Source organism: Beta vulgaris, chromosome 4 (assembly GCF_026745355.1).
Source record: "Beta vulgaris subsp. vulgaris cultivar EL10 chromosome 4, EL10.2, whole genome shotgun sequence".
NCBI classification, from domain to species: domain Eukaryota; kingdom Viridiplantae; phylum Streptophyta; class Magnoliopsida; order Caryophyllales; family Amaranthaceae; genus Beta; species Beta vulgaris.
In genome coordinates, this window is record NC_079205.1 from 31,860,996 (window position 1) to 31,885,208 (window position 24,213).

A 24,213-nucleotide genomic window follows, 5' to 3' on the forward strand; every position below is an offset into this window, starting at 1 on the left:
GTTGTCCCTAAGTGCCTGTAAAATAACCCTCAGATGACCTTCGTATTCCTCCTTGCTCCTAGAATAAATCAGTATATCGTCTATGAACACAACGACAAATTTATCGAGGTAGGGTCGAAAAATCCTACTGATGAGGTCCATGAAAACAGCAGGTGCATTAGTTAACCCAAAAGGCATGACTGTAAACTCATAGTGACCATATATAGTCCTGAAGGCAGTCTTGAGTATATCATGATCAGCAATCCTCAATTGATGGTAACCTGACCTTAAGTCTATTTCGGAGAACATCCTTGCACCCTGAAGTTGGTCAAACAAGCCATCAATCCTAGGTAATGGGTATTTGTTTTTCATAGTGACAATGTTCAACTCACGATAGTCTATACACAACCTCAAACTACCATCCTTTTTCTTCATAAATATGACGGGAGCTCCTCATGGTGACATACTAGGCCTAATATACCCCTTTTCGAGTAGTTCTTCCAACTGGTTTTTCAACTCATTCATTTCTGATGGAGCCATTCTATATGGGGCTTTCGAGATTGGTCCAGTCCCAAGTACTAGGCCGATAGTGAACTCTACATCTCTCCTTGGAGGCATACCAGGTATTTCTTCAGGAAAAACATCCTGGAACTCTTGGTCTATAGGTACATGCATCTTCAAGTCTCAATGAATCATCCTCAACCCTTCTCACCGAACACATAAATAAAGGCCACCCTTTGTCTACGTAGCTCTTAAGTTGCAAGGCATTGATCACTTTAATCCTAGGTTCTCGAGGTACTCTCCTATACGACACCATTTTCCCGAAGGATCTCTTAGTTCCGCTTTTTGTTGCATCACAATCTATCTTAGCCATGTACTTCCCAAGCCAATCCATCCCCAAAATGACGTCTATGTTTGATAAATTAAATTCTATTAAATAAGAAGGAAAGAAACCCTCCCTATTTTCAGCGACACCTTTAGAAATCTCTTAGAGCAATTAACAGTCTCCTCAGACGGAATAACTATAGGCATATAAATTGACTCAGACTCGACCCATGCTAAAGTTCTAATAGTTGTATGGGCAATAAAAGAAAATGATGCTCCAGAATCGAACAATACTTTAACAGGAGTAGAGTTGATAGAAAAAGTACCCGTGACAGCATCCCTACAAGCCTCCTCTTTGCTAGCCGTCATCATATACAGCTTCCCCTTGCCCTTATTATCATGGGTATTGCTCACATGGTTCCCATTGGATGCCTGACTGGTGTTGTTGGTTGGAGGCTTGGAGTAATTGGAGTTCTCATTGTATGTACTTCCCCCATTTCCATTCCCATTTTCATTTCCATTCTTATTCCGAGGCTTGTCCCCGTAATTCCCTTTCTTTTGGCCATTGGGGTTAGCTTTATTCTTCGAGTAACACTCATATGCTCTATGCCCCAATTTCCCGCATTCACGACATTCCACCTTATTACCCTCACAATCTCTCTCAGGATGGTTGTTTGGGAACTTTCTACACCTATACACACACTCAGGTCTGCGGTTGTTGGTGTTATTATTGCGGTTATTGTTGTTGAGATGAGTGTTGTTGTTATTGGGTCCCTTACTGAAGTTTCTTTGAGAGTTTTGGTGGTTTTGGTGGTTTTGGTTCCCATGTTATTTCTTTTCAAACCTCTGTACCTCAAGGTTTGGATTCTCCTTTCGTTTCTCACCCTGCTTACCCCCTTCTTCTCATTTCCTTATGGCATAAAGATGAGCAGCTTTGCCAAACACATGGTCTAAAAAACTGAATTTATCTCCCCCCAGTCTTCCTTGCAGGTCAAGGGTAAGTCCTAGTTCGAAACGTGAGGCCTTAGCTTCCTCAGTAGGGGCAATTTCCGGGGCAAATATCATTTGTTCAATAAACTTACGGTAGTACTCCTCAACAGACATGGTCCCTTGCTCTAGCATCATAAAATCCTGGGCTTTCTGCTTTTTGAGGTATGGAGGGTAATACTTGTCCCTTAAGGCCTTCTTGAAAGTTTCCCACCCAAAACCAGGTTGATTTAGGAGGTTGTCCTTAGCTTGGGTCCACCAGAAATGGGCATCTCCCTGTAGGTAATAGCTAGCTAAGGGCACAGTTTTGTCATCTGGGCAGGATAGGGTGAAGAAAAGCTTATCGAACTCCCCAACCCAGTTCTCCAATTCCTCAGGTCCCCCTTTCCCATTAAGTATTGGTGGGTTCCTATGAGCAACCTTTTCAGACAAATCCCCATCACGGTTATGACCTTGGGCTAGGTTGGCTGTAATTTGCACTATGTCACGTATTGATTGCTCGATATTCAGAGAGGTTTCAGGTATGTCTCCCGACCGAACCATTTTGCGATGAAAATAACATAATAGTTATCTCAGTGACGTACACATAATCTATTACTCACCTACAATTACACGTTGCACATATAACCAGTTATTGCGAACAAATATTAAGTTTTTACTGACTTGCACTACAAACATCTTAAATAAGACGTCACAATCAATGATAAAGAATAACATAATGTACTATATATATATACACAAGATCTTGTGAAAACAACTCTTAATATGAAAACTGAAAACAAGACATCTGGACCATTGATTTTGATCGTGCGGCTTATATTCTCAATTCCCTCCAACCCACATTTAACCCCTTTCATTTTTTTTCTCTCTCCTCCTGCATCAATGGCAAAAAATACAGCATCACCACCATCATCAAAACCTCCATCTTCAACCAAAGAGTCTACGCTCGTCGAAAACCTTTCAAGTACGACCTCCTTTTGATTTCTAAGTTCATTTTCACCGATGGCACCGCAATCCTCTTCTTCTGATTCATCCCGAGTCGACTCGTACGCCATCTCCAACATCCTTGTATTCTTGATTTTTTTGATGAAATTGATATGTTTTCACAAATTAATCGATATGTTTTCACAAATAAGTTTTCACATATCAATTTCACAAGTATATCTGGAAAGTCAGCACTCAAAACCCTTGAAAATCACATCTAACTCCATCTCTCTCCTTCTTCTGCTTTCTGTTAAAGTGCCAATCAGGTCCTTCTTCCCCTATCTTCTCTTCAACAACAAATTCAAAAAAGATTTTTTTTGTTTTGATTTTGTTTTCAATTTTGATTTTTGATGAAATTGATATGACACTCGAAACCCTTGAAAACCACATCTCACTCCATCTCTGGATGTGATTATGATTATCAAATGCCGATCGGCACCTATTTTGATGAAATTGATATGTTTTCAAAAATTAATCGAGGAAATTAGCTCTTCTTTAAGTAGTGTTGCTGTTTTCAATTTGCAGAGGTTTTATTCTTGATTTTTGGTATCCTATTTTTTATTATGAGAGTTGAGGGAGAAAAAGAAGGTTGGAGAAGATGAAGGTTGAAGAAGAAGGTGGGGATATCAAGATTTAAAAGTTACTGTAATACTATTAGTTAAAGCTACTCTTATAATACTCAAAGTTATCCTTATAATACTCAAAGTTACCCTAAAATGATGAAAATTAATTATGACATAATAAAGTTATCCTAAACGTATTAAAAAATACCCTTATATTATATAAAGTTGTCCCTGAAATATATAAAGTTATCCTTAATATGATGAAGTTACCCTAAAACAGGTAAAAGTTACCCTTAAAGTATATAAAGTTACCTGAAAAGTGGTAAAAGTTACCCTTGTTTTCAGTTTTCAAACTAAGGTTGTTTTCAGCGGATCCTACCCCTATATATATATATATATATATGAATAAACAATGCTACTCACTATTCGGCATGCAAGCCTTATTAACGCTGGAATAAACAAATAAGAGAAAAATAAAACGATATTCTAATCCTAAATATATGATCAGAGAAAACTATGGACTATAGCGGCGAGCTTCATCATCTGACTCGTGATCCTTTATTCCTTCTTCCATGTCAGCTTCATCCTCAATAGCCTCGTCGTCCACCATGGGTTCCTCTTCTTCCAGGGTTTCTTCCTCTTCTTTTATAGGTTCCTCTTCTTCTTCTAAGGGTTCTTCCTCCTCTTTAGGCTCTTCCTCAATCGGATCCCCTTCAGCAAGCTCATTTCCATTAGGGTCCCCGTCTTCCTCATTTCCCTCATCTAATACAGGTGCAGCCTGATTCCCTTCAACAACTACGATAAAGGTCCTATAGTTCTCCTCATCATCGGAAATGTAGGTGATAGTTCTAAGGTCTAAGGCTACATGGTAGTTCTCAAGTATAAACTCGTCCTCAAGCGCTTGGTATCTCGCCCTTTTTGCAGCTCTAAGTGGCGTTTGTGGCTCAGGTTTAACTCTTGGGTTCTCAGAACTCCCATCTACAACCCTAGCTCTCGAGCTTTCCCCCGCTTTATAGGTTCTTCGGACTGAAGGTGATGAAGTAGAAGGGTCTAAACCTCTTGCCTCACGGATCTTCCACTCATTCTCGCAGTACTTGAGGTCAGTAAGGAAGTGCCTTTCGGTAGGAAGGTACTGATTCCAATAGGTATGCTTCTCTCTGTTAAAACTCCCCTCTTCGGACCACAGATCTCCATACCTAAGATGTACGAAGCGATAAGGTCCTATGTTTGGGACAAAGTGAAGCATAAACTGTATCCTTGCCAGCCCAGACTTTAACCACTGCTCTCCTTGCATGATCCTATAATCCATTGCTTCCCTCATTTTATAGGCCCAAACCTCCCAATCCTCCCCTATTCGGTGTTTCGTCAGATATTCCTTAAGACCTATGTCATGAACCATCTGCGAAATTAAAGAAATAGAATAGTCTAAGTTTTTTTTTGTGTATAATGGGTTTTAAAAACGTATATTATATATATATATATATATATATATATATATATTATAATATATAATATATATATATATATATATATATATATATACATATTTAAAAGATAAAACGATCATTTTAAACTTTGAAACTCCTTAAGCACGATTAAGATCGTTTCGATCAATTAAATAATTTTATACTAAAATAAGGTTTTAGTCCAACACCATATTTGAAACATCTTTTATACCAACTCAAAGTTAACTTAGTCCTTTGAACCACACTATACACTAACCTATCCTTGTACATCCTCCTAATCTATTAATATTTGAAGATTTCAAGAATCTTTCACAACTTCAATTGATCAATCAAGCAACACATACGAATACAAGGTACGAAACGAAATCACAAATGAAATCATTCCTATGATTTAATGCACGTAAAGTAATCTATATGCTCCTATCCCATACTACCCATTTTAAAATTCATTTAAAACATCTTTATAAATAGGAACTTCTGGCTCTGAATCCAGTTTTGTAACACCCCCAAAATCCATACACGTCTACGACTACGTCGCATCGACTTTGGGAGTGTTACCGCCGCAGTGAAACCCAAGGCTTATTGAAAAGAAATGTTAACTCAAATCATTGTCTCGAAAACTGAAATGCAGCGGAAATAAAAAAGGTAAAACTACAACTCATGAATCATCAACGACCCCTTTTATTCAAACCATAAATTGACCAAGTAAATCATACTAGTCTTACACTGCTTAATTAAAATGCTTTAAAGTTTCAAAACTAAGTACTATCCCCCGTATGCTCAACATCATGCAGAAACACCAGTACACCTAGGTTATGTTCAGTTCACCTTATTTTTGCTTATTTCAGATCTAATCAGAAAAATAAGTTCAGATCATATCAGACGAGATCAGTTCAGATCAGATCATGCTTATATTTAAAAACTCATTATTACTATTAAATATCTTTCATTACATATCAGTAAAAATTATACTAATTGAATATTAATAAAATACTTATTGAGACGAATCGAACAAGACCCCACATGACTATATTTTTTTGTTATATATTGAGAAAAATCTAAAAGATTCTCTCTAATTGTGAATAGTGTCAAGATTTAAGTGAGAAAGATAAAAAAAAATACAAAGGGAGTATTATTGTTGTTGTTGTACTTATTAATTATTAATATTGGTAATTATTATTAATCTTGTTGTTACCATTATAAATGTCATTGTTATCATTATATTAAGTTATTTTGTTGTTATTCAATAATTAAAAATTAAAAGCCACGTGTTAAGAACATAAGATTGACGCAAAAATAAGAAATATATATAATATGATAGCTCAAATCCATGACAACGAAACTACTAAGTTCGGATTACATTTGAAAATAAGCTAAGTGTGAGATACAAATTATAAATTTAGATTCGGTACACCTCTTCCTATCGAATTCCAAATCTCTCTAGCTATTTGAAGTTGTACGCTATATATTTCTTTTATGCGCAAGTCATAGTTGTTTGTATATATTATTTTATTTTATATGAAAAAAAAGAGTTGAGTTTGCCGACTTCTCAAGTGTGAAACATTTGTTTTTTAAGGGAAAGTGTGAAACATTGTATAAGTGCTCTTATAAATTAATGACTTGAGTTATATAATTATTTTTAGTAATAAATAATTATTATTATGATTATAATTATTATTGTTATTCTTATAATAATATAATAATATAATTATTATTATTATCATTATTATTATTATCATTAATAAAAAAATTTGTAAAAGTTGTAATAAAAATAAAATGATAATAATAGTAATACTATAAAGAAAATCTTATAATGTATTGCATAATAATGAATTACAAAGTAATAATATAATAGTAATAATATATTTTATAATAGATAAGATTTTGTAAATCAGATCAGAGCAGTTCAGATCACATCAGACCAGATCAGATCAGAAAAAATAAGTTCAGATCAGATCATATCAGAAAAAATAAGTTCAGATCAGATCAGATAAGTTCAGATCAGAAAATTTCAGGTGAACCAAACATAGCCCTAGTCTGCTCCCCATTGTAGCATCAATGGTTCATCACAGGTCAACAAACAACAGAATAACACACAATCAACTATGCTGAGTACATAGTAAAGCATTGAGTGCATAGAAGCATAAACAAAGCAATAAGGATCATTCCTAGACATGATACTACAATAGCATTACATTCTTTACTTTTTATTTAGTTGGCAGCGAACGGGCACCGTCATCTTACTAGAATCATACGGGCTACTTAATCCTTAATAGACAACTTGGTCTATTAGATGAAATGCAAATATAATTTCGTTCCGTCTCACACCCATCACCTTAGTATGTATACCCCCAAGATCGTATGGAACCTTCCGCCTACTTGAGTTATCAAAATTTATAAGGACACTACCGTCATCACAGTAGGCCTGCGTAGGAGTGTAGAACAAGTCTCACAGTCCCCCCCCCCCCCATTGTTCATCACTTGTAGGGAGTCCGACTACAAGTTTATTGCCAAAGTCCATTCATAGTATTGTCCATTCATACCACATTAAACATAGATTCATTTAATATTCTTTCTTAGGTATAATACTCAAATCTTTACTTCTTGTAACATTCTTGTTACACCATGGATCAAAGAATACAAATCCAATAATCATGCTTATTACGATAGAATTATGCATTACAATGCCACATATCGATTTCCAATCATAATCATATTACCAAACAATCTCAGCAATCACAATCGTTCCCTATCATGATTCTAGGTTCCGATCAAATAATTCACAACCTAACATGATACTAATAATTGCCACTGAACTGGTACGCATATGTACCTTGTAACGAAGAAATTTTGCTTCCTAATCAAATGTTCCGCTTATGAAATTGGGACCTAAATGAGTAAGGAAGTACTTCAGTGCTACGTCCGTGATGTTATTATCAAATAATACGTGACTAACTATATCAACTTAGTATTTCAAAGTATAAACAATAACTAATCTCGTTGTTTATTAACTTTCTTTTCTTTCCTAACTCTAATGAACTTAGCGTCTCTTAAGAGCCAATATTAATGAGCAAAGCTAAGTTTAGTTAGTTTAATAACATAATACATTACCAACTTCATTTCAATCCTTATGTCCACTACTAATGAAATCATATTTGAATAGCAAGGCCATTATAACATCCCAACTACTAATCAATAATCTAATTCCTTAACTTTACACCTTACTTATTTACAAAACCTTAAGTCAGATTTACAACTTAAATCAGATTAACTTAAATCAATTATACAAACTTAATTAATTAATAATTAACTCTAATTACAAATTAATTAACTTACAACTTAATACAATAGAAAACAGATTATACACTACTAAAACTAACATAATATCATATTATACGTATTATGTTTTTATACCGCTAGACTCGCCGGCGATAATCACCGGCGACGTGATTCCGACAGTGACGCACAACCCTCGTCGTACTGCACTCGAGGCACACTACGCCTTGCTCGTTCACACGTATAACGCCCTCGTCGCACGAACTCTCGACCTTTGAAGGCTTTGCACGTCTTCTCGCACACCACCGTCGACCGCGCTCGCTCGACTTCCCACGCCTCGCCAAGACTCGAACCCCCTCCTTGGTTCACACACACTGCAGCAACCCACCACGAGTAGTGCTTGCACAAACACCCTCGATGCTCGCGCAGACCCTCGAACACCCACGCACACACTCGAGCACTCACCACTGCTCGCACTGCCTTATCGCACAACCCGACCCTCGCACTCGCTCGCACACACCGCAGCGTCGCACTGGCCGACTCCCGCACAACCCTCTCGCGAACCTTGAACCACAACCCTCACACTCGCTTGCCTTGACTTCGACGAGATTCAGAAAAGGGACACGACGAGGGAGAAGGAGAGAGAAAAGAGAGGATTTGAGAGAGAAAACGGCTGAGAAAGAGGGAGAAAAATTGTGAGAGAGAGACACGGCTGAGAGGGATTAGGGTTTTGATTATTTTATTCTTTCTTGTTCTCTTTTATGCTCTCCTATACATGGTGTGGCAATCCTAAGTCTAGTAGGACTCGGTTTATTTCATTTATTCTGAAATTAAAATAAACTGAACGATAATAGAATTATGTTATAGTTTTAAGTGTGCTCAGATTGTATTATTATTATTTTATTATTTTTTCGTAAATAATACTAAAATACTTTTCTATTCTCTACATTTTCTTATTTTTAAAGAAATAACTCCAAAAATACGAAGTATTACATTATGCTCCCGAGATCTAGAAAGTCAATTCATTAGACCATGACTTATTTTATTTTATTGAAGTGGTTGGACCTCAAGATGAGGATTCCTACGTATCATTGCGGAATCAGACCATTCGTAGTTCCCAATATGATTTCTTTTTTATTATATATTTTTTCCCTAACTTTTTCCTAAGTCGCCCTTTAGGGTTTTCAACCTAGCAGGCTTTGATATAGCTTGAAAAATGAGTTAGGGTTGATGAAAGATTGAAAGGTTTAAGGCTTGAGGTTTAGATGAAGGTTTAATTGGTTGGGCTCATGGAGGATCATGGATTTGGATTATATGGTTAAGGTTTGATGGGGTTGAAGAATTTGAATGAGGGATAAGGGCATGTTCTATTCGGCATAAAATAGCTGAACTGAACTGAACTGAACTGAACTAAACTAAACTAAACTGAATTGAATTAAATTGAATTGAATTAAACTGAATTGAATTAAATTAAATGTAATAAATATCTAAATAATATAAACAATAATAATATGTATATTAAATAATAATTATAATGATAAGTAATAATAATGAATAATAATAATAGTATTTTGGATATTTTCAAATGATAATTGTCAATAAATAATATTAATAATTATAAAATAATAATAATAATAATTAATTATAATAATGATAATTAATAATTATTATTTTACATTATTTGTATTAATACACCAATACTTGATGATGATTATATAATAACAATAATATCTAAGAAGTAAATTAATATTAATATTTTAATAATTAGATTTAATAATATAATAATATTTAGTAATAAAAATAATGATTGGGTCGGACCGCGCAAAATTGCATCATAAATCGTTTTGACGCGATTTGATTGGTTTATGGGCTAATAAACGTGGGTTTATTTGTGCTTTTGACCTAAACCATGTTCCTCCTGATAATAATAGTAATAATAATGAGTAAAGTAATAAAAAACAAAATAATACTTCCTCCGTTTCCTAAAGATCTTCTTTGTTACTGTTCCTACACATACCAAGGAGGATCCATTTGTGTGGATGTGGGATGGGTAAAGTAGGAGAGAGAAAGGGGTTAAGGTAAATAAACAAATAAAAAAGGATTAAAGTAGGAGAGAGAAAGGGAGTAAAATTGAATTAATAATGTAATGTTGTACCATATGATATGGACATGAGAGGGTAAAAAGGGAAAAAAATTCAAATAAGGAATAAAGTAAAAGAGGGAAGATCTTTTGGAAACACACTTAAACAGAAAGAAGGAAGATCTTTAGGAAACGGAGGGAGTATATAATAATAATAATAATAATAATAATAATAATAATAATAATAATAATAATAATAATAATAATAATAATAATAATAATAATAATAATAATAATAATATAAAAATAAATAATAATAAAAGTAATTAGTAAAATAAATTAGAACAACATAATAATAATATTTAACAAGATGGTTATAAAAGAATCGAGCTCAACTGAACTAAACTAAGTTGAATTGAGCTGAACTGAACTGAACTGAATTGAACTGAAAATAAGCTAGGGAGAATATGCCCTAAAACTTGTGTGCATGCCCCCTAACTTGACTTTCTATTTCTTTTCGCCTTTGGCTCTTTCTTTTTGCACTTTTGTGCGCTTTACTTTTGGTTTTGATCTTCTTTTTTTATTGCACTCTGAATTTCTTTCACTTTTTTTGCCTGCCATTGATTTATTTTGATGTAGGAAGTCTTGCACACAAGTTATTAGTTTAGGGTATTGGAAGGTTTGAAGGAGGGAAGACGGGAATAACTCCAAATTCAAGTTATGTCCCTTTTTTATTTTTCTCCTTTTTTATTTTAGATCTCTTTTGTTATTATTATTAGTCAAGTCCATGAGGTGATTTAAGTTTCATCGTTGAATTAGAACCATAAATAAAATGATGAAAGACCAATAAAAATGAAAATGTGATTATGTTATTAATTAAAAAAAGAATGAATGAAACAAGGTTGATAACATTATAGTCCTAAAGGACATAAACTCGACGAGAAAGGAAATTAAGTAGTGACAGGCTAAAGTCGTATCACCTTATCAAAAGTAATCCTAAAGTCCTCTAACAAATAGTAGTCAGGGAAGTAGGGTCGAATCCACAGAGAAACAGTGTTCTTTTCCTAATTGTCAGTCAAATCTAGAATATAGGAACGAGTGTTTGTGAATAATTATACTAAACTAGACTATAACTATATCAAGAATTATCAATAATAAAAAGTCTAATGCATAGGTTCACCAATGATCAATAATTCGGGATGAAACACAAAAATCAACAATTAATAATGCAGTTAATAGATTGATTCGCTCTCTCAAGTCTAAATCAACCATAGAAAGTATTAACAGGCTCTCGCAATTTATTAATACCAACTCTACCTATTGAAACTAGCCTTAATATCAAGTTTATACCTCTCGGGCATAACCTAATATTGCAACACTATAACAATCAAATCTGGCCAAATGGTTGAAAAGACATAAAAACATTCAATAGGAATCAACATGCATCAATAAAAATCAATACTTTAATAAACATCCCTTCCTAATTGATCATGGATCCCCATAAACCCTAGAAATACTACTCAATCATAATTGGGGAAGACATATTCATAATTAAATAAGCAAACATGAATTAATAATAAAGGATTGAATAGGAATACGAAGAGAAAAGAAATAATACCAATTGTAGAACCAATCTTGCAAAAATCAAAGCTTCTATTGAAAATTCAATGTAATTCGGGAAAAAGCAAAACTAGGGTTCTTCACTAATTGAGAGAAAAGAGCGTTCTAATCTCAATGAATTAATGATGGAAAAAACCAAATAGAAAATAAGATAGGAAATAATAATATTCCCTTGAGTCTTTGTACCTTTCTATTTCCTAAAAAAAAAAACTAGAAAAATAGAGTCTAATTCGTCAAAAGATAAAGCCTATTCGACTAGGAAACACGGAATAACCGCGGGCGCGGGTTTTCGGCCTGCAAAACAGCATCAACTTGCAAAGACCATATCTCGCAAACTAGAAGTCGTATCGGGGCGTGTGATATACCGTTGGAAAGCTTTTCAAGTCTAGTTTCCAACCCACCTGGAATAACTAAATTCCAATCTCTAGATAATGAGTTATGATCAAAAGAGTGCACATGACTCAATTTCCATACTTCTTTTAATATGTTTTCGCTATGTTTGGGTTGCAATCTTACTCGAAGATGCCCTTTGGACTTCTCATTTGACTTAGCTCCTTCCTAGATGCTTCTCATGCTTAAGCTTGTCCAATAATACTCCAATTGTGTTCTCAATACCTGAAAACTAACAAAAACACCGAAAACACACACAAGAGTATATCTTCTCAACTTAAGTAACTATATGCAATTATGGCTAAGAATGCAACTAAATGATCCTAAAATGCAACCTAAATGCATCATGAAATACCTATATTAATATGACTCATCAAACTCCCCAAGCTAAACTGTTGCTTGTCCTCAAGCAATCAAACAATAGACACGGGAAGAAAATGATAACCTACAATATGGGGCTAAAACAGGGTCAAGCACACAATCCACAACACGAGAGATATCAATAAGACATGAACCAAGCATCGAGTATCAATGAAACAAAGCCGCATAGCACGTCATGTGACCAATCAACTCAACAATCTTACCACAAACCCTTTCCCCCAAGCTGGACTTAACGATATGTGAACTAATACTCTCTTGTGTTTAGGGCGAAAACCAATGACACTCAACGATCTCAACCTATATATATCAACTCAGAAGAAGCAGTACTCTTTAACTTTGACCTTTTGACTCACCTTCAACACGAAAATGTAACACACAAAGATCAAGAGGACTTTCAAGGGTTGTAATGAGGCTAGGGTTAAGGGTATGGATCATATTTTGAGAAATGTGGTGGAAAAGCCAAGAAGGGGAGCAAATATCAATGTAAAAACGGCCTAACAAATCATTCACAGCTTCAAATAACACCACCATTACCAAAATATCACCACATTATCTTTCATGCATAGTAACCCATATATAACCTTTACACTTTTCTTTCAAAATATGTTCACTTTCTTTGTTCTTTCATTTCTTTTTCTTCTTCTTTTTCATATTGCCAAAATCTCTTTGAACCACATTCGAATTCGATGATAAAGCTCATTAATAACACTTTCCTTCAACAAAACCACGAATTAACTACATCCATGTAATATAGTATGACCAAAACTAACACTTTCTCCCCCAAGCTAGGCTTGGGACAATAATCAAATGAGATTAAGGGTTGTAATATGGGTGAAAGTAGCAAGCAAAGGTCAAGAAAGCTCTGCGGGGCTAGAGATGGGAAATATGTAAACAAGTAGAACTCTGGAGCTAAAATCATGAGAACGCCTCAATCATATCAAATAGTGTACACAATCAAGTATCAAGGAGTACCAGGTCAAAATCAAGATCAATACATCAACTGAGGAACTAATCACTCATGAAAGAACATAACTGACACAGATTCGTCAGTTTATTAGGCACAGAAGCTCACATGGGTCAATTTTGTCTGCACAGTAAAGTTAAAGCCAGTCAGAGAGATCAAACAGTCTTACCCAGGCCAATTAATCGTATCACAATTATGCTATGAAGAATCATGAAACCACTGTACAACAAAGCTGATGAGCTGTAGTAGAGATATCCACAAAGTTCTCGAAGGTGTGCCAACAATAGTCCCATAGATGAAAACTAGAATGAAATGAGCTAGCTAAAGCGCAACTATGATGCAACTAAGAAAGTAGTACATTTTTTTGGTTACACGTAAAATCCTATTCCTAACGAACAGGCAAAAGCGTGTAACAGCTACAAAGCAATAAAAACTACACTAGAAAGCAATAGAGGATAGAATATCCTTCCCCCAAGCTAAATACAGCACAGTGTCTCACTATGTAAAAAGTAAGGGAAGGGAAAAAAAAAGAAAGCTCACGCAACGGGAGCTTCGTCCATCGAGGATGGCTCAGAAGTAGTGTCGATGGCAATTAGAAATTCAACACGAGCTAAGCACCAATCAAGATTGATCAACAATAAACAATACCACGTGAAGTACAAGATTGATTGATGTAGGGGACTTGATTGAGGAAATCCAAGTATGTGTCCAAGAGTCCCAATTGAAATTTCAAAGCACCTTCAAGAAGAAACCCCAATTCAATGAGAAGGTTTAGGGTTTAAAGAATATGTGAATGGAAAAAGGGAGGGAGGTGGCTTTGGGGATGGGTTAGGGTAGCTGCGTCGGCGGGTCGGACGGCGGTCGAGATGAGGGAGGGTGGGGGCGAGGATGTGTGGGGTCGAGAGTGTTTGAGGGGTGGGGTTGTTGTTTGGTTTTTTTTTTATTTTGGTTAGGTGTCGTTGGTTGGGTGTGCGGATGGTAGTAGGGGAGTTCGAAATCCCGCGGGCACGGGTTGTAGCCCGCGGGCGGACAGAAAAATGGTGATGTGGGGGAAATTTTGGCTGCGGGCGCGGGCTACACCCCGCGGGCGCAGGCTCGACCCCGCGGGCGCGGGTTTTACCCCGCGGGCTGGCAAAAGGTGGTGTGAGAGGGGAGCCGAATTCCCGCGGGCGCCGGCTAAATCCCGCGGGTGAGCAGTAATTGTCAATGTAAAGCATGTAAATCCCGCGGGCGCATGTTTGAGCTCGTGCTTTCATCTAGGGTCAAAATTAGCACACCAAAATCACTAGACAACACTTGTTAGCATGGTTAGTCTAAAAAAAAGGAAGATTGAATTCAAGTGAATTCAAAAAAACTAAAAGAAACTACAAAAAGAAACTAACTAAACTAAAAAATAAGAAACGAATTCAAGTGAATTCAAAAACACAAAAAATAAAAAAAAATGAATTGAATTCAAGTAAATTCAATATGCAAATATTTTTGTTCTTTTCTTTTGTTTAGAGAAATGAAAAGTAAAAGGAAAAGGAAGAGTTAGAGATTCGGGTTGCCTCCCGAATAGTGCTGGTTTATGCAGGTCCCGCACGACCGTTTACCTCTACATTACACACTGTAACAACCCTGAATTTCCACTTTCTTTAGAAAACATATTAGAGTACAAAGCATGGACAATTCAAGAGTTGTTATGTCGCGGTTATTAAACACTTAATAACAGCAAGGCGAAAGGTACTACTACTAATACATAAATTAATTATTAACTATTACAACTAAAAGAAAATGTAATTAATTAATACACTCCTATAACAGACCATAATTCTAATCTATTGCAGCGGAAGTCTTAACTTTAATAAATCTACATCTAGGTGTGGTCAACGCTCTCACCCCAATATAAGCTAGTCACCATCAAGCCCTGCACATTGAAGACATGTAATATCAGCCAAAAGGCTGAGCAAGATTTCATACCAATAACAACTTTGAACTATCCAATGTGCAGGTGGAATACATATATAGTATTCCACAAAAATCATTTCACTTGTACAACATTCAACTTGAATATAATAGACAACCTTCAATAATTCAAATCCACTTTACCTTCTTTCTAAACCATTCTGTAAAACTTTCAAATATAACTCCTTTGAAATATGTGAGTAGGAAGTAATAAAAATCCAATGAGCTAGCTAGGCTCACTAGATAAGGTAAACACCAAAGTCCCTAGTATGCATACCCCTAACTTGATAACGTACCAAGAAGGAAGACAAATGGCAAGAGTATTGATCAATATACTCCCAACTACTATATATAATGGTTGAGACACTGTTAACTCAGCATACTTCCAAACTCGGAGAATGCCGCTTACCGGCAACCCCACAACTAGAATCCCTCTTCAGGGAGAGGAACTTCCTCATTTCAAAATCTCAAACTTTAATCAAACTAGAAACCCTCGTAAGGGCGAGGAACTTCCTCTGCTCAAAATCTAACACTTTCATATCAAACTTGTTACATAGGAGGACTTCTTCTTTTCAATATAAATCTTATAAACTTATCAATCCGAATATGAGTATAAATCTCAATATTTAAACATCGTAAGTAAAACGATCTCATTTTGACAAAATCAATGCCAAATAAACACAAAACATAACTGTACAGGTTTAGTAAGAAATCTTACCTTATTAGCAAACCACTATCAACCTATCTCAATTACAAGTCAAAGGGTTCTTCTACGAACCCGCGATCTACAATATAATATAATATGGTATAAATCACTTGACTACAACAACTTTTACATAGTTTACACATAAACGACATAACCTAGTTAATGAGCCTTGACTACCTTTGAAAACAACTGACTTTAAATTTAATCCAAAGAGAATACACCAAAGTCAACACAAGTCAAACTGGTCAACAAAAGTCAAACTGTAAATACTACTAACTACATGAAAATAACATGCATTATATTTAATTTCAGCAGAAACTTAAAAGAGGGATAACTTTCTCCAAGGAAGTCCAAATGAAATGTTTCTTGAGCCTATCTTGGGTGAAATTTCGATACGAACAACTTTTGTGAAATAGTATTTTGGCTAAAAACGCTCATAAACTGACGAAAAACACAAATTACGAATCTGACCTGTAATTCCTACGAGTTATAGTTCTTGTTGATAAACTTACTATTAATAAACAAAATTCCTTTCAATCAAGCTACACCCAACACTCATAATCAAAACCCCCAATTCAATTTAACTCAAGAACCCTAAACTAACAAAACTCCAAATTCAGAAAAATTAACACATACTAAACTTAAAATATGGAAAAAATCCTTACTTGATTAATAACGCAATTAGAACGTAGAAGAGTGTAAAAAGACCCAGAATTCCGTCTTCTTGATCCGATTTCGACCCTAAAATTTCAAGTATAAAACTCAATTCTCTCTCTTTGAAATACCCACTAACCAAGTGAAGATGGAGATGATGGATCAAGTTGATGTGTGATAGATATTGGTGATGATATTTTCTTTTAGTTTTTTTTTTCTTTTGTAGCTTTGATGGAGTTTCAAGCAAGAGTTTTTTTTTTTTTTAAAGAAAGCAGAATGCTGCTCGTAGGGTTGTGAGGAGGTTAGCAGCACCCTAATTTCCTTCTTATGTTGTTTTGTTGTTTTTTTTTTTACTTTTTTTTCTCTTTTTTTTTTCTTTCTTTCTCTTTTCTTTTATAACTTAGTTTAACTAAATCTATGATACTTAACCTAGTCAAACTTGGAATTTGATTTTTTTTTTACCCTCTAAGGTAAAGTCAATAAGTGAGAAATAAAATATATTTAATAAAATACATTTTAAAAATATTTTTTTTATAAACTAAAATAATATAACTAATTACTAAACATGTATAAAATTACGGGGTGTTACAATCTACCCCCCTTAAAATAAGTTTCGTCCCGAAACTTAAAGTATTACTCTAATGACCAAACTCATACTCTTGTTTCTAAAAACAAGTCATCAACTCTATAAGTTAGCCAAATACTATCACTCTGGATAACATCTCCAACAATCAAATCATTTCGGAGAACATCTGTGGCAACTAATTAACTTTCTTATAGATCAATTCAATTGACCACCTTTATAATCACAATAATTCCAATTAATATATTCATACCATAACAAGTAGAACCAACATCTCATAGATCAATTGATTTGATCAACCTACAACCATTTCAACTAAAATGTTCATACTATAAGAAGTAGAACATGCAACATATTACAAGGTTTACCATAAAACTTTACCATAAAACTTCTAATCATACATGAATTAGGTATACATCAGATATGAAATCATAACTTTTAGCACCAAAGCCATCCCACATCGGAAGTTGAGGAGAACAAAGCCTTCTTTATATAGAGGTGGATATCTCAACCTAGTAGAGGCCTTTTGGGTGGGCCGTTCCCACTCCAAAGCAAAACCTTGCGGGCTAGGGCCCAGAGAGGACAATATCTACTAGCGGGCTCGTGGTCCCCAGAGGGGTGTTACACACACAGATCGATCGAACCTCTTTACCTGTTGGCATCCATCAAGGTCAAATTCTTCACTTGCTAGCATCGTCTCAATAGCATCTACTTCATTGCTCCATATACTGCCATCACCTGTGGAAAAATCAAGACAAAGTACCGCCTCCAAGGGGTCTCTATAGAGAGCTTGGGGCATGTTATCATGGCAAATTACATCAACCACATCAATACTCCAACACTTTTCCTCTAGAATAGGACTTTTCAAAGCAGTGCTTAGATTAAAAGTGACCTCATCATCTCTAACAGATAGTGTAAGCTTACCATTTTTCACATCAATGACGACACCTGCAGTATGAAGGAATGGCCTACCCAAAATGATTGGAATTTACCGATCTTCCTCCATATCAAGTACAACAAAGTCCACGAGAATAAAAAAATTTACCTACTCTAACAGGCACATCCTCTAAAATACCTAGGGGGTATTTAACAGAACGGTCGGCCATTTGTAGAGTAATATTGGTAACTTTCAAACTTCCCATATTCAATTTTGAGGAAACGACAATGGCATAACACTCACACTAGCCCCCAAATCACATAAAGCTTTATCAATGAACAAACTACCAATGTGACAAGGTATAGAGAAACTACCAGGTCTTTTAATTTTGGTGGAGATTTATTTTGTAAAAGGCACTACATTCTTCAGTAAAAGCAACGTCTCCACCTCGTTAAAAGCCCTTTTCCTAGTCAAGATATCTTTCATAAATTTGCATAAGCAGGCACTTGAGTAATTAATTCCGTGAAAGGAACTGTTACCTGAAGATTCTTGACGACTTCCAAAAACTTACCAAATTGCTTGTCTAGCTTACTCTTGAGGTGACGATTGGGGAAAAAGTTTGATAGGAGGAACCTCAATAGCAGGCTTTTTGGCTTCATTGGTCTCTTCATGTTCAGTGCTTGCTTAGAGTTCTCCTTGTCATTTTTAGCTTCAGCTGGGACCTGTTCCTCATCATTTTTCACACTCAAAGTATCATCAATAGGCATGGGTGGTCCATTGTAGTGAGAACCACTTCGGAGAGTGATGGCATTTGCCGAATCTGTAGGCTGAACAGGTTGTGCTGGAAGAGCACCTTGTTGTCGAGTAGAGTTCGAAGTAGCCAATTGTGCCAACTGATTCTCCAACATCTTATTGTGAGCAAGAATGGACTCAATTTGTGCTTTGTCAGCTTGTCGATCTTTTGCATTTGTAGCATCATGTTTCTCATCTCAACCATCATTGGATCGGCAGGAGGTGCTTGTTGAGATGGATTGAAAGGTGGTCTAGAGAAACCAGGAGGGTGTTGGGAAGGTTGTTGGTAGTACCTCTGGTTCAATTGTTGTGCTTGTGGTTGTGGTGTAGGAGGATTAGGACATTAGTGCTCTTGTAAGACAATTAGGATGATTTCTCAACCTGGATTGTATGTGTTGGAGTATGGGTTGTTGGCTGATATGTTTGAAAAGCATTAACTTGTTCGAGAGAACTCCGACACTCTTGTGCCCAATGTCCAACTGTCCACAATTATCACACAAAATCACGATGTAGTACCCAAAGCAGCAACACTTGCAGGAGAGGAGAGCTGCATATTGTCAAGCTTATTGCTGATTGCATTCATCTGTGCAGCTAATAGGGATATAGAATCTATCTCATGCTTTCCACCCTTGTTAGCTAGTCCTCGAGGATTACCATATTGAGAGTTGTGGATAGCCATCTCCTCGATCAAATCATGTGCAGCATCAATTTCTAGTTTCATGAATCTCCCATTTGCTGCAGAGTCAAGGATAAGTCTCGAGTTGTTCCCCAAACCATTGTAGAATCCCTGAACTAGGAACCATTTTTGTAGACCATGATGGGGACATTCTCTCTGAAGATCTTTAAATCTTTCCCATGCCTCATGTAAAGACTCATCAGTCCCTTGGGTGAAATTTGTAATCTGACTACGCAACCTAGCAGTCTTCTCTGGAGGGTAGTACTTTCTGTAGAAAGCTAGGCCAAGGTATTCCAATCAGTGATCCCAAGAGTGGCTCGATTAATCCCATTGTACCACATCTTTGCCTTGTCTCGAAGTGAAAATGGGAAAAGAATCTCCCGAATCTGATCTTGTGTCACTCCCTGCTGCTTAATGGTAGAGCAATATTGGCAGAAATCTGATAATGAAGATTAGGGTCTTCATTAGGTCCACCACCAAATTGTTTTCTTTCGATCATGTTTACAATGCAGGTTTGATCTCGAAATTTACAGCTTCGATTTCAGGCATTTGATTGCTCTTGGGAAGTTCAGCCAAAGAGGGTTGGGAAAAGTCAGTAAGCCTTGAGCCATCTCTGATTCTGGTGGAGAATAGAGACAATGCTGTAGAATCAGAGTCAGAATCCAAAGGATTATCTTCCCTTGGATTATCTCGCAACTGTCTGGAAAAGTTCTTCTGTCTATGAAAGGATCTTTCGATTTCAGGATCAAATTGTAGGCAATCTGAACTCAAACTCCTGCGCATAGAAGAACTAAAGAACAAACAATTAAGAGATTTTGTCCCAAAGAACAAGTGTTCTCTGAGACGAGAGTATATCTAGACTCTAAAACAATTAAAGAAAATGGAACAAAACCGTTTCCCCGGCAACGGCGCCAAATTTTGACAGGCTAAAGTCGTATCACCTTATCAAAAGTAATCCTAAAGTCCTCTAACAAATAGTAGTCAGGGAAGTAGGGTCGAATCCACAGAGAAACAGTGTTCTTTTCCTAATTGTCAGTCAAATCTAGAGATATAGGAACGAGTGTTTGTAATAATTATACTAAACTAGACTATAACTATATCAAGAATTATCAATAATAAAAAGTCTAGGGCATAGGTTCACCAATGATCAATAATTTGGGATGAAACACAAAAATAAACAATTAATAATGCAGTTAAATAGATTGATTCGCTCTCTCACGTCTAAATCAACATAGAACGTATTAACAGGCTCTCGCAATTTATTAATACCAACTCACCTATTGAAACTAGCCTTAATATCAAGTTTATACCTCTCGGCGCATAACCTAATATTGCAACACTATAACAATCAAATCTGGCCAAATTGGATTGAATAGACATAAAAACATTCAATAGGAATCAACATGCATCAATAAAAATCAATACTTTAATAAACATCCCTTCCTAATTGATCATGGATCCCCCTAAACCCTAGAAATAGACTACTCAATCATAATTGGGGAAAACATATTCATAATTAAATAAGCAAACATGAATTATAATAAAGGATTGAATAGGAATAAGAAGAGAAAGAAATAATACCAATTGTAGAACCAATCTTGCAAAAATCAAAGCTTCTATTGAAAATTCAATGTAATTGGGGAAAAAGCAAAACTAGGGTTCTTCACTAATTGAGAGAAAAAGAGTTCTAATCTCCAATGAATTAATGATGGAAAAAACAAAATAGAAAATAAGATAGGAAATAATAATATTCCCTTGAGTCTTTATACCTTTCTATTTCCTAAAACAACTAGAAAAATAGAGTCTAATTCGTCAAAAGATAAAGCCCTATTCGACTAGGAAACACGGAATAACCCGCGGGCGCGGGTTTTCGGCCTGCAAAACAGCGTCAACTTGCAAAGACCATATCTCGCAAACTAGAAGTCGTATCGGGGCGTGTGATATACCGTTGGAAAGATCCTCAAGTCTAGTTTCGAAACCACCTGGAATCACTAAATTGCGATCTCTGGATAATGAGTTATGATCAAAAGAGTGCACATGACTCAATTTCCATACTTCTTTTAATATGTTTCCGCTATGTTTGGTTGCAATCTTACTCGAAGATGCCCTTTGGACTTCTCATTTGACTTAGCTCCTTCTTAGATGCTTCTCATGCTTAAGCTTGTCCAATAATACTTCAATTGTGTTCTCAATACCTAAAAACTATCAAAAACACCAAAAACACACACAAGAGTGATATCTTCTCAACTTAAGTAACTATATGCAATTATTGGCTAAGAATGCAACTAAATGATCCTAAAATGCAACCTAAATACATCATAAAATACCTACATTAATATGACTCATCAAGTAGCTTGGGGAGGAATTCTCCGACTCAACCTAGAAAACTAACGTTAAATGACTAAGCCTCGACATTATTTAGGCGCTGCCCAAGGGGTTGTCGTTGTTGCTGACATTTGCTGCAGCCATAACTGGTAATCTACCATCTTCAACCATATCATGTAGAGAATGATTCAAAGTACAACAATGTGATGTCATATGCCCATTTCCTTGATGATACTTGCAGTAGGCATTAGGATTCCATTTACTTGATCTTTTCTCAAGAGCATGGTCTGGAGTAGCGCCAAGAGGCTCAAGTGCTCCTTTTTCATGAAGCCTAGTGAAGGCTTCTTCTAAGGTCATGCTCAATGGAGTGAATTTCCTTTGAGGTCCTTGATAACCTTTCTTTTTAGTAGTTAGGGCATTGACATTAGAGCTAGAAGGGTTGTTATTACTCTTCATGAATGAGTTGTTGTTGCTAGAACCCTTGTTCTTGTTGGCTTGTGCTTTTTCATAAATCAGCAAGCCTACCTTATAGAGCTTCGTGAAAGACTTTATGGGTTGTAATTTAATATGATCCCCATATTTGGGTTGCAAGTTACGAATCATTAGTCGGACTTAATCCTCTTGAGATTTCATGTTAGTCATTTGTGCAACTTTTTCCCTCCATCTTTTAAGGAAGGTGACTAAATCTTTGTTGGATTTCTTTTTAGTTAACTCCAACTCACGCAGGCTAATAGGAAGTTGAGTATTATATATGTATTGTTTGTGGAACTCTTCTCTGATATTGTCACATTCATTCAGTTTGGTTTTGTTCAGTGGTTAGAACCACTTGGATGGATGTGCATCCAAGATCAAAGGAAAAACATAAGCAAAAAGGTCCTTGCTCATGCCCTTGAGAGCCATATAGATGGAGAAAGCTCTCAGATGATCATCTGGGTCTTTGACCCTTTTGAATTTTGGGAAGTCACCCAATGTTACCTTTTTAGGAAGCTTATCCCTCGGTTCAGGATCAATGATGTCATGGCTATAAGCCTGACTCTCGAGTGCAGGAATTGAATAGATTAATTGCTCAAGTTTTTCAAAGCTCAAATCTATGCTGGTCTTGATTGGAGGTGGTGGTGGAGTGTCGCCTTGTTTGTCTTATTCAGTTAGTTGCTATTAGTGCCTTAATCTCTTTGTCTTGTTCCTCAAGACGAGAGTTCATCAGTGTCAGTTAAACCATAATAGCGTTGAGTTGTTCATTAGTGTCCTCATTTCAGATGACGATTCAGAAGAGTCTTAGAATTTGTCTAACAATAATGTTAGGATGCGCTTGACGAGTCTGGAAGTAGGTCGAACTTGCACCCTCTCTGTCGGGCTCCTAAGATATAATCTCACGACCGGTCAATGAACAACATCGAGTGGATCTTGCTTGTAAGTTTTATGAAATGTATGGTTTTCGAAATTAGAAATGGAAATGACGAATGAAGAAGTGGAGAAATGAGAAGAATGGGAAATGAAAGTGGAAATGGAAATGATTATGGTTGTGATGGTGACATGGGCCTCACTATATACATATGCAGATGTGGACTGGATTGGACTATGCAAACAGACTGAATGGTTGGGGTTTTATGCTAGTTTCACTAGACTTAATGGATTACCTTTATGGACTTATGGGTGATTAGCTTCGCTAAGTCAGGGTGTCGTTATGGTCTTAAGGGTTACTAGCTTAACAAAGTCAAAGGGTGTCGTTATGTTCTTAAGGGTGACTAGCTTAACTAAGTCAATGGGTGTCGTTATGGTCTTAAGGTGACTAGCTTAACTAAGTCAAAGGATGTCGTGATGGTCTTAAGGGTGACTAGCTTAGCTAAGTCAAGGGGTGTCGTTATGGTCTTAAGCCTGACTAGCTTAACTAAGTCAAAGAGTAAAGTTATGGTCTTAAGGGTGACAAGCTTAGCTAAGTCAAGGGGTGTCATTATGGTCTTAAGGGTGACTAGCTTAGCTAAGTCAAGGGGGTGTCGTTATGGTATTAAGGGTGACTAGCTTAGCTAAGTCAAGGGGGTGTCGTTATGGTCTTAAGGGTGACTAGCTTAGCTAAGTCAAGGGGGTGTCATTATGGTCTTAACCGTGACTAGCTTAACTAAGTCAAAGGGTGTCATTATGGT

The 24,213-nt window shown here is 36.1% G+C and overlaps 1 long non-coding RNA gene and 1 other non-coding gene across 2 annotated transcripts; one reads left to right on the forward strand and one right to left on the reverse strand.

Moving 5' to 3' along the window:
* Positions 1 to 15,232: 15,232 nt before the first annotated feature.
* Positions 15,233 to 17,162, reverse strand: LOC109136525 (uncharacterized). The gene is made up of 2 exons (XR_002041414.3): positions 16,831 to 17,162; positions 15,233 to 15,421 (listed from the first exon to the last, which is right to left on the reverse strand). It is a non-coding gene; the product is annotated as an uncharacterized LOC109136525 (long non-coding RNA).
* A 2,718-nt stretch (positions 17,163 to 19,880) lies between these two features.
* Positions 19,881 to 19,987, forward strand: LOC125497153 (small nucleolar RNA R71). Its single transcript, XR_007273793.1, has one exon. It is a non-coding gene; the product is annotated as a small nucleolar RNA R71 (small nucleolar RNA).
* Positions 19,988 to 24,213: the final 4,226 nt, after the last annotated feature.